Below are 12,374 nucleotides of genomic sequence, written 5' to 3'. Positions count from 1 at the left end.
CTAATATACTGTTTATTACCTGACATTCTTTTTACTTGAAATTGAATGTTCTCTTGGTAAATCTATATCCAGTATCTTGTTTTTTTTTGTAGGAAATGCTTGCTTGAAGCATTGCTATATTATGAAAAAAATGACAGTAGTTGGAAGCTTGTAGCACTAAGGCTTGCCAAGAAGCTATTCAGGCCTATCATCTGAAGCATTGTTTCAGTGACATATACACAACGACAATGCCAGTTGGTGTATGGTATGCCTTCCCTCGAGAGAAATATTTACAAGGTTACCACGACGTACAATTCCAGTGTAGTCATACCTACCATCATTTAACTAGGAAGTAACAAAAACAGAGTTTTTGAAGTCCATTGCATTATAAACATGCATGAAATGGAAATCGGCTCATTTAAGCTACATTTTCAACCCTTTTCAAGATCTGCTTATCATAGCAATTAAATCTAGTACTAGAAAACATTGGAGGAAGTGAGGCGAAAAATTGGAAATTATTAATAGTAAATGATTATTTCCTGTACAAAACCCATATCAGTTATGGATAAATGGTCATGTTCTTATCATGCTTTTCTTAGATATACTCTATCAGTCTTAACACCGTCAGGACAAAGAGGATAATATGCAGTGTACATAGAAATTTCACAACATGTTTGCATGCACCTTTTCATTGTAAACAATCAATTAGGTAGAGAAAAAAAAATCCAGTGTACATCGCCATTACTACACCCCTCACAGTAAAAGGAAGGATGCATGAACCAATAAGATAGCTCCAAGTACTCCTGATGCCCGGGCAGGAACCTATTCAAAGGAGCCGAAACCTCCAGACCGCAAGACATAATTAGAAGGCGAACCATAATCAGAAGCGCGGAACCTGGGTAGTACCCGGCAAGGAAGAGAAACTAAAATCAATTGATCCAAAAGTGTTTGTTTTTCAATCTGTTGATACGCGAGCAATTAGACCTGTGGGTGGGTGTCTGAACCGTCTTTATGTGACCAGACCCGATAAGAACGTCGAGGTGGAGGCCGGCTCATGAAGTGGACAAATCAAGAAACGATAGCCGAGAGGCTGACGGTGGGTATCAGTTGGTCTTGTAATTTTGAGAACTATAACTCATTTAGTGCTTCATTGTTCACCCCCTATCTAGCATCCCAAAGAAGCTTTTGCTCGTTGTGGTCACCTCATTTTCCCTCACTTCCTTGACTCTCATGTTTTTGCTTTACTCCAATATTTCATGTAGTCTGAACTTCAAAAAAGATAGGCGAATCTGAATCCATATCACACTTGCTTTTATATCCTAGGACATGGGTATATATAATATATTGACCATCTCTAGTCTTTGTTAGCTCTTACGAAACAAACATATTGCCAACATGGGAGATGTGTTGAGCATGGCATTCATTAAGTGTTTATCATGTCATTTTGATCGTGTGAGCAGGCAGCAAAATAATGTGATAATCTACTTGCATGTTAGGTTCTCGTCAAAAATAAAATGAAGGGAAATGTTTCGTTTCGTTAGATGAAACTCGCATCAAAGGAATGGGGAGAAGTTCTTAGATGAGTCAGTGGTTCAGCACAAATAGCATTATCATGAATGATCCAAAGTAACCAACTTTCGCTCATACCGACCATTACTTCTAGTAAGTAAAATAACAGAGTTGTCCAAGTCCATTGCATTATAAGCACCCGTGAAATGGAAATCGGCTGAGTTCAGATAAGCTTTCAACTCATTTTCAAGATCAGCATACTATAGCAACGAAATCTAGTATAGTATTTACCTTGGTTCCGAAATATAAGCCTTTTTAGGAAGCTAATAAATCAGCTAACCAAAAAAGACTTACATTTAAGAAGGGGGGAGTAGAAAACATTGGAGGTGAGACATAAAATTGGGAATTATTAATTGCGAATGATTGTTTCCTATACAAAATCCACATCAATTCTGGATAAATTGCCATGTTCTATTTGTCATCTTAGATCTACTCCTACAAAAGGTAGCAGTCTTAACATCATCAGGGCAAAGAGGATACTTATGTGCACGCACACCAACTTCAGCTCCTTAATTTCAAACTTAGGCACATTAATCAGATCAAGAATACCTCTCACAGAAAAAGAAAAAAAGAAGGAACCAATAAGATAGCTCCAAGTACTCCTGACGTCAAAAGAAGCCAAAATCGCCATAACATAAAACATAATCAGAAGCACAGAATCTGGGTAGTACCCAGCAAGGAAGAGAAACTAAGAATAATTGATCCGAAACTGTTTGATTATCAATCTGTTGATACACGAGCAAGTAAGCCGGTGGGTGTCTGAACCGTCTTTATGTGACCAGACCCGATAAGATCGCGGAGGTGGAACCGCACGTCTAGAGGCGATGACCTCAACCTCGTCTTCTCCAGTGAAGACACTAGCATCTCCTTGTACTTCCGACGGTTCAGTAATGAAAGAACTTCCTTCCTCCCCTGCTCACCATAACCACATATGTCAGTCTTTTTGACAGAAATTGCAACTGTAAAAAGTCAGTTCGTAGCCATCTAGAAGAATACGGGAAAGCCAGGCCGAGAGGAAACAAACTAGCATTCATGAAGTACATCGTGTGCGGTTCCAAAGTATATACATAAATTGAACCTGTTTATATAGTATGAAGCGGCCACATACTCCATCTTAGTGCGTATTAAGAGATGCATGTGCAGCAATCAAGAACAATATAATATAATTCATTTCAATCTAGAAAGGATGTGACATACACGGCAAAATATCATATGGACAAACCCTTTGGCCACTGCAAAAGAGCCACAAAGTAGGCACCGGAAGGGCACTGTCTACTGCTCAGATGGATGCTATGTCAGCAAGAAAACCACTTATGCCCCCATTTGCACAACTTATGCAGGTCTGAGGACACAAGTGTCCAATTTTTAAGTTCATGACTTCATGGACCAAGTTGTACCCAACTTGCCGGTATAGGGACCTACACTGCAATTCAATCTAATAACAGTCCTTAGGGATTCATGATAGCCTGTCAATCACTAAAGCGGAGGCTAAATTATTTCACTCACAGATAAGCTTTGAATTCATTATCAATTTGTTAAGATCTTTCGTTTAACTGACACCGTGAAATTAGAACCAAGGAACAGAAAGTCAAGAAGTGCAAACCTGGGATAGTCCTTTCAAGATTGGACCAATACTTGGAATAGAAAACCAGTACATGTTTGGATCTATTAGCTGGCGTGTCTGAAAACCAATATGGAACAAACAGTAAGCATGATTGGTCAAAAACATGTTTTCTTCACCACAAAGACTTGAACCTACATTGCTAGCACTTCCATCCTGCCATCATGGTATTCCTCGTTTCTAACTTCGTCATGGAACAAAATGTCTCCATATAGCAAGAAATAATAGAGCTTCGCGCCACTCCCTCCAGAACCAAACGGCCGAAATAAAAGCATGGGTGCGCACGACCGAATACCTCCTGATCCAGCAAACTCCAGGTAGAATATGCGATGTTACATTCACCGATGGAGCCTTCCGGAACCTCCACTCCGGTCAGATCAAGAAGTGTTGTCATCAGGAAGATCTTCATCTTCGCACAAGAGGGATCCTAGGACCGCAACCTTTATTCATTTGAACCAGCAGTCCCTCACCACCGTCCGAGCTATCGATGGGATTTGTAGCATAGAAAACAAAAAATTTCCTACCGCAAAAACGAATAACAAGCCAAGATCCAATCTAAAAGATGGTAGCAACGAGAAGATCATGAGACTAACCCTCGAAGATTTCCAAAGCCTACGAGATTAGATCTCGTTGTTGCTGTAGTCGATCACTTGCCGCTTTCGAAAGCGCGTAGAAGATCTTGACGGTGCCACAGTCGGGCAGCACCTCCTTACTCGGTCACACGTTCGGTGTTGATGACGACGTCCTTCTCCCCGTTCCAGTGGGCAGCGGAAGTCTCGGTGGCACATCGCCTTCGGCAATGTCGGCGGCACACCGGTGTCGCCACACGGACTCGGCTATCCGACGCCCTTCGACCGTGTCGGGATGCTTCTTCGCGTGCTTCTGTTGGTGTCCACGTATTCCACCACCTGCTCCCCTGATCTGCCTGCTTGCGGTGTGTATTTCTCCGGACATACCCGTTTAGCGGTCAGCTTGAGGTCCCCAAGGTGACGTATGGTTGTGGCCTTGTCTGGTTCGTGCTCGTGGCGTGCCTCGTCTCTGCATCGCCCTTCGATCACGGGGTCGGCACACCGGTGTCGTCACCCTAGTCTCGGCTATCCGACGCCCTTCGACTGTGCTTGGTCTTGGTTTTGCAGGTCTTCATCGCCGCCCCTCGCTCGCTTGCCAAGTCATAGTGACTGACCTTTGAGGTGGTAGCCTCCCGAGGGGGTTCGGTTGGCTTCGCATGCTACCCTCCCCCTTCCCTTGTGTTCCCTTGTTTCTATTTTTTTAGTTTTTTAGTTGTCTTCTTCTCCTCTGTACCCCCTGTATTTTCCCCTATCTGTTTGTAATAACATGAGCCTGCCAGGCTATTTTCGTGGAATATAACAAGCGGGGGGATTCCCTCCCCCCTCCCCCGTCAACCTCGAAAAAAAAATGAAACAAAAAAATATTTGCACGTATAAACTAATTCACGTTTAATTTGTTTTTGAAAAAGACTCATTTTTTCCCGTTGCCCTGGAGTATGTTCCTGGGTACAACTTGGAATTACCCCTAGCTAGATCTTATGTACACATCATGCAATAGGAATTTTGGTAGGAATACTACCAGACTATCACAATAAAGGGGCTTAAAGATTTTAGGTGAGTGTCAACAGTCGCATATTGTGTGATTCACACACGCCAAACATAGGCCCGCTTCCCTTTATATAGCCAAGTGTATCACGAATTGCTGCTTTCAAAATGTTAAGCTAGCTACGCATTTCTTATGGGTACACCGACTATATATACTGAGATATGGGAGCAGAACAAAAGCAAGGTTGTAACCCTTGGTATGTGTGCTTGCCATGGAGTGGAGCATCACAGTACATAGTCACCTCAACCGTACCTACGCCCTTCGATGGTCCGGGACTTCTACCCGTTGACCCATGTGCTGGGTGTGGCCACTGCCCTCAAGGCGTTACCCTTGCTGGTGGTCCAGAAGACTGAGTCCAGTGCGTCGGCGACGGCACCACTTTCTGGGCATTCTTCAATGCCTGGTCGAGGAAGCTCCAGATCCAGAAATGGTTTGTTGGTAGCGACAGCCCCCGTTCATAACCATATGTCATTTAGTAAGGTGTAGAACGTTGTCCGGCGGTTTGAGCACCCCGTTTTGGCGGAATGTCTATTTACCTTCTCTGCAGCCAGCATTAGGAAGATCAAAACTAGGGCCAACAACGAAATGCCAGCCCATGTTTTGATATTCTCGCTCTAGGCCCTACTCGCGAACCTTTTGCGAGCGGTGTGTGGTGTGCAGCCGCCCACGGGCAAGAGACATCTTATTCCATTTCATCAATGGTGAACCAGATCTTGCATTTAAATCAAATAATTAAAGAGTGAATTCCACTTTTTACCCTGTAATGTTGTATTTGTGATTCTAATTACCCTGTCGAGTGAAAATTCTTGTAGATTACCTATTTAAAAAAAATTGGATCCTTGTTTTCTGATGTATGTCCATTGGGCAGGGTGTTAGGTGATGATCGGGGTCCAAAATTATCAAGATGATAGTGATGATTGGAACATATGGATAAAGGAAGTTTGGGAAAAAATCGGCCATGAGGTCCTTCGATATTTTCATATTTTATCACTTCACATTGACGTATCATGCCTATCATATCGAACAATAAGAAGCAAAGTGATAAATTGGAGCTAATCCATGTTTAAAGTCTCCTAAATGGAATATTTTGGTAGATGTTCCACTAAATGGGGTAATATGTTTCATAAATGTACAACTACAGGGTAAATTGTGGAATTCACTCATAATTAAATTATGAGTTGTTCTTTCGAATACATTGTATGGAGCTCACAACAGATGTTCCCCGGACTTGAACCCATTGACAGTGCACTGAGCAGTGTAGATGGCTGCTGGCTCCATCATCGATTGCTAGAACTTCAGCATCTCGTAATCAACAAGGCTCAACTGGATTGTATGAAGATAGGAGCTCCTGAAAATGGCACACAACACTTGTGTCAGAGAGGTAAGATACATCCAGAGAACTATGCTAGTGTGCAAGATCCATGTACTAGTAGTTTGAGTTATCTTACATTCTTGTCGACTTGCCTGCCTTCAGGAACCTTCTCAGTTCTCACGAAGCAGTATGGAGTTGGTACTGACATATCAAACTTAAGTCTGCCCACGTACTGTCATCCTAGTATCAGTTCTAAAGATAAGAATTCATAAAGGAGGATGACCAGGGTGATCTTGTTTTTGTGGTCCTAAACTAGGAATTCTGGGACAACTTTGGAGTGGTTTGACAGGTCCTTCCCTTACCAAGGTGAAGAGAGAATTCTTTCGGGGCATCTGAACAAAATATTTGTAGCAAAGCTATTAGTCTTTTGACCTATAACCTATAATAAAAACTAGACCATAAAAGCACGCGTTGGTACGCTGCATATATTGAGAAAAGGAGGCCTTTTACAGTAGGGGCGGAGAAATATGACCCGTTCAACCAGCATGTCCGATGGTCTAGATTAATCAATACTTGTGACCAAAAGTAGCTCGATTGATATTTGCACCTTCAGTACAGATAGCATGAATATTGCATAAGTAATACATTGTTATGTCTGATGCTTCGAAGTAATACATGTGTACTGTAAGCCATGTATGATCTCACAAATATAGACTAGTCGGTAACAGGAACTACGTCAATGTTAAATTAACTCTGTAACTTTGTGGCAGTGTCCAGTTTACCGTCCACTGTAATATTTTTGTGCTGCCAGATCGTTCATCTGTTAAGGATCTATGCCACAAGGTTTTGTACCATTTCGACAGTCTGAAGAAGAGTATGCAGGTAGCAGTTATATAGTCCTGGAGGAATTCAGAGTTTCTGACTGGTAACGGTACCCAGTTGCGAGTGTGAGTTGGGGCTGATTGGATATAATTTACGTTCCATAGAACCACATTGTGACTAGCTTTGGCCACCCATGAATTAATGATCACACTAGACTGGCGGTAATGACATGCTTTTCAAATCACAGCTGAGAACAACACACAAGGTACTTTTCGAATGACAGCTGAACAAAATGATTAGGCAACCAAAAGAATCTGGCTACATCATGGTGAATTTTTTTATTCAGATAACATATAAACATTGCTACATTATAAATTAAGCTAGACCATGGCACGTCGATATTTTCTTCAGATATATAACATATACACTACAGGAATCGCCTGAGACGCCGACGGCCGGCTGCCCTCGGCGTAGCCACGCCTGGCCCTCGGCGTAGGCTACGCCGACGGCAGCCCTCGGCGTATGGCCTCGGCGTCCAGGTCCCTCGGCATAGGTAGGCTCGCCGTCGGCGTACGTCTGGCCCTCGGCGTACGTCACCTACGCCGACGGCCAGGTGAGCCCCTCGGCGTCTCTGCCCTCGGCCTGTCCTGGCGGCGCGTCGTCACCGTTAACGGCGCGTCGGCAGACGCCGACGGCAACCCCCTCGGCATAGAGGCAGCGGCCCGGCGACGAACGGGCGACGTGGCGCGAGCTGGTGCTGCCAGGTGGGCATCTACGCCGAGGGCAACCCCCTCGGCATAGAGACGTGCATGGCATGGCCACGTGGCGGCCGTCCAGACGCATAGTCTACGCCGACGGTATTGCCGTCGGCATAGACCTGACCATATGGTCCATGTTAGTGTCTATGCCGACGGCAATGCCGTCGGCGTAGGCCTTGCAATATTTTTTTTTTCTTTTTCCAGTTTCTGTTTCTGTTTCTGTTCCTGTTCCTGTTGCAATTCAAATTCAATTCAGCAGGTCCAATTCATCCAAAATCGACCAAATTCGCCATAATTCACCAAAATAGCATATAATTCACATAGTAGCATACATGGTGCACATAGTAGCATACAAGCGGAGAGCGGAGAGTGCCATGTCATAGTAGCATACATACTAGTAGCAAGCAACCCTAGTTCTAAGCTGACTAGCGGAGGAAGGACCCGGGCGGGGTGTGTCCGCCCACATCGTTGGCGAAACGAGCAGCCCGGGGTTGCGCTCCGGTAGAAGCTCCAGAAGAACCACCTGGAGAAGGACCGGTGGTATGCCTAGGAGAAGTCGACGGAGAGGCACCGGGAGTAGTCCCGGGAGTAGTCGACGGAGAGGCACCGAGCAGAACGCCCAGGAGACCGACCACCTTCATGAACCGGTGTGACCTCGCGCCCACCCGGCGATGCTCGGTTCCCGGACCATCCCGTTCCCTACGTGTTCCCTACATGTTAGCAACTTGCGAGGCAAAGGAAAGTGGTAACTACCGGTTTGGCAAATAACTTACCTCCGGTGTGGATCCGTAGTAAGTCGCAGCGAAAGCTGCCCTCGATGGCATGATAGGCATGTCCCCCGCCACGGTAACTCGAGCCGGTGGCGGTGTACCGAGTAGACATAGAGATCATCATTTCCTGCAAGATAGGTTACAAGTTAGGCTTTGCAGAAATAAAGCATCAAAGTGAGACTTGTCATCTACTTGCGCGAGAAGAAAGATTCGGACTTACTCCTATATACGCCATGTAGGCCGTATTCTCGCCTATTCCACTGGGCAGCGGCCTGCTGATACGCTTCATTGCAGGCTTCGAAGGCCGCCTCGAAGTCAGGCTACAATTTCAGAAACAATGAATCTCGTAAACACTTAGCCATGTAGGAAGGAAAACCGGAAAGAGGATGAAAATGTGGAAACTTACATCGTAGGCGGGTGGACGAGCGAGGCCGTGGACGAGGGCTGGGGGCTGTCGGCGGTGAGGGTATGCTTGAGGCGCGTGTAGCTCGTGGAGTGGGTAGGCTTGACCACCTTATTCATCCAAGGGAAACGGCCATGCGGACGCCCGTGCCCCGACAGGACCAACGACTCCTCGTCGGCCGGAATGGTCAAGGGGTCATCCACCTCGGGGTGACGAGACTTGACCATGTCGCGAGTAGTCCTCCTTGGCGGCCTTGGCATTGCCGTAGTACCGTGGCTGAGGCAATGCGGGATTGGGCTTCTGCTTCGTCCGCATCATGTCATATATCTGGGCATCATGAAGCACCACCCCAGGTGGTGCCTCGGCCACCTGCATCGCGAAAAGAAAAGTTAAGCGTACCACAAATGAGACGTGGCGGGAAATGAATGAAGGTCGTTCCATGTATATACATACCTTTTTCCCCTTGAAGCGGGTGTAGTCGCGGTTTCCCGCGCAAGTGTGTGCCACCGGTGCCTCGGTTCTCCATGTTACGCCTCGACACGGCTGCAAACTCCTCGTCCTGCCCGAGCCACCTCGCCCTAATCAGCTCCTCCCATGCCTCCCTATGCTGCTCGGCCCACTCCGGACAAACCTGAAAACGCAATACTCAGCTCAAGATAATTCAATGAAAACTTAGCGAGTAATGTAGAATCTCATTGACATTTTACTCACCGACATGTACTCCTCAATGGTCATTGCCCATTCCTCCGTAGGCTCGTTACCAACATAGTACTCCTTCTTGACCCTCTTACCCTTGTTAGCCCGGAAGGCACTAGCGCCGGTGAACTTTTGGTTGTACCACCTGCTGCGGTGTCAACCTCTCGCAAGCGCCACGCAAAGTGAGACGCGCTGCGTGTCATGCTCCGGGTCCACACGATAGAAGCACTTCAATCATGCATAAATCAGTTGTGAAAGTCATGAGTTAGCACATTAGGGTCATCAACTATGAACGGTGCTCGAGAAATATATGCCTTACCCGAACTTGGTGGTCACAGCCTCAGCCGCTGTCGCGAAGCCTACGGCAGGGGCATCCTGATAGTCCGCCCAAGTAGTGGCTAGCTTCGTCGGGCCACCGGGGACCGTGCTAAGGGGAGTGTATCTGCCGGGCCAGAACTTCTTAATCGAGCCCCAAGCAAGGCTGTTAGGCATGCGGGGGGCTTGGCATCCCATGTCCGAGTTGCTGCAAATAAATCACACATTAGTACACATGCCAAATTGTTTATTATGCCCAAGATGAAAATACATGTTCGAAATTTCTGAAGTAGTACACTTACTCATCGCTCGAAGGAATGATAAGGGCCTTGTCATCATGGGTCTTCGGCTCCTTCCTCGCATCGGGGACTCTAGCTTCTCCACGAAGCTTCAAGGGCTTCGGCGCACCCCCATCCTCCATCACCTCCAACTCAGCCCTAGAGTCCGACTCGTGTGTAGACTCCGTCTCCATCTCCACCTCCCCACTAGACGGACCCTCTAGGTACAACTCAGGAGCCACGTCGCCAGAAGCGGAGGGTGGCTCGTCAAAGTCCATGTGTACCCCGCCGCCACCTCGTCCTCCACCTCGTCCTCCTCGTCCTCGTCCTCGACCTCCACCTCGTCCTCCTCGACCTCGTCCTCCATCGGTACCATCGGCGTAACGCGGATTTTGCACCGGGGCTCGATCACTCCGTCTAGTGGGTCTAGGAATATTCCTCTTCACTGCGCCGGCGTCTTAAGCAAGCTCTCGGAGTCCGCCTTGCCGCTGCTCATATTGTCCAGATCACACGCATTGAGAAGAATAAAACGAGTTAAGCACAAAGACATATTATATGAAGATACTAAGAATAAAAGGCACAATGCAATTAAGAAGCATGTTGACATAATAAAATGAAGATACTAAGAATAAAAGGCACAATGCAATTAAGAAGCATGTTGACATAATAAAATGAAGATACTAAGAATAAAAGGCACAATGCAATTAAGAAGCATGTTGACATAATAAAATGAAGATACTAAGAATAAAAGGCACAATGCAATTAAGAAGCATGTTGACATAATAAATACTAAGAATAAAAGACCCTCACCAGCCATCATCGCTCTCATGCTCACTCTCATACTCCATCTCTTTCTCTTTCTCTTTCTCCGGCCCACTATCACTATCACTATCTTGTGAGTACAAAGTTGAAGGGTCGACGGGTGGAGGCTCATCATAATTGTCATTCGCCTCAAGTAACTTCTCGAGCATAGATATGTCCTTTAGATCCACCACCGACTCACCACGAGTTTACGCATCGTTCCCGAGGTCCTCTTGAACAAACGGTTCTAAAATATATTCCCCGAAGTCCTGTTCCTCTTGATAGAAAATCCCCTCGTATGTCACGGGGTCAATGTTGTTGTAATCATCCTCAGAGGGAATCGGTAGGTTACCATGTGGCGATACCCGGAAGACGACTTCCCAACCCTTGAGTTCCGCTTTCACGGCATGGGTAGGGCAAATAATAAACTTGCTTGGCTTGGTGAGCCACAATAAAGACATCGGCTCCGCTATAGGTGGTTGAAGGCTTAACTTCAACTAACCCAATGGACTTATCACTTCTCTGTCCACCTATTGGGTCGAACCAATGACACTTGAACACGACGATATTGAGTTGCACGTTCGTACGATTGAATGTCAACTCGTATACACTTTGTAACCTTCCGTAGTAATCAAACTTGTTGGCTCCTTTGGTGAAGACCCCGGTATTTATCGTTTTGGGATTCGCCCGGCCCTTCGGTGCGTCTCCGTGTGGAAGCGAAACCCATTCACATCATACTTCTCATACTTGGTCACCTCACGGCTACAACCTTGGGAAACACATTTCAACTCATCTATCATATCAACGTTTCTCTCACGGCCCTACAAGAACATTTCAAATTTGTTGTGTGCATTAGTTACGTGTAATAAGAGGGACAAGTCACGTGTTGCAATGTAAGAGGAAAGGTTAGAAATTACTTTTTCCATGAACCATGTCACAAAGTTTTTATTAATTCCGGGAGCACCGTCTTTCGGTAGAGTGTCCATCTCCGAGGTTTCGGGCAATTCATCATACGGCCACATTTCATCCGTGAATTCGCTGAAAGGAGAAAATAAGCATTAGACCGAGACGAGGTTACTAGGCTGCAAAGTAATTTGTTCACCATTTTACCTTACGAATGGGATCACTTCCTCCATGTTCATAAGCACATATAGCATTATACAATCCTTCTCTTCGTTCTCCGATTTATATTTTGTTCCTTTACCAGCCTTGCCACCGGGGAATTGGAATAGTTTTAGCTTGGGGTCATTCTCGGGCACGTCAACATTGTAACGAGTGACCGGGTTATGCTGAGTGGGAACATCATCGGGATAGTACGTTGTCGCGGCATCTGCCATCTCCCGAAGGCATATTGCCTCAGCTATGCATGCTTCAATCTTGGCCTTGTTTCCGAGTTATCTTTCGAATATACTTAAACTCTCTCTCAATACGAGACG

General features: G+C 45.9%; 2 long non-coding RNA genes across 2 annotated transcripts; both read right to left on the bottom strand.

Annotated features, from left to right (window-relative positions):
• Positions 1–2,033: 2,033 nt before the first annotated feature.
• On the bottom strand, positions 2,034–3,229 carry LOC124668417. Its single transcript, XR_006991688.1, has 2 exons — positions 3,152–3,229; positions 2,034–2,460 (listed from the first exon to the last, which is right to left on the bottom strand). It is a non-coding gene; the product is annotated as an uncharacterized LOC124668417 (long non-coding RNA).
• Positions 3,230–8,528: 5,299 nt separating this feature from the next.
• LOC124668418 lies at positions 8,529–8,871 on the bottom strand. The gene is made up of 3 exons (XR_006991689.1): positions 8,852–8,871; positions 8,666–8,765; positions 8,529–8,572 (listed from the first exon to the last, which is right to left on the bottom strand). It is a non-coding gene; the product is annotated as an uncharacterized LOC124668418 (long non-coding RNA).
• Positions 8,872–12,374: the final 3,503 nt, after the last annotated feature.

Source organism: Lolium rigidum, chromosome 6 (genome assembly GCF_022539505.1).
Source record: "Lolium rigidum isolate FL_2022 chromosome 6, APGP_CSIRO_Lrig_0.1, whole genome shotgun sequence".
NCBI classification, from domain to species: Eukaryota; Viridiplantae; Streptophyta; class Magnoliopsida; order Poales; family Poaceae; genus Lolium; species Lolium rigidum.
The sequence above is the reverse complement of the archived record's forward strand: the minus strand, read 5'-3'. Positions and strand labels throughout refer to the sequence as shown.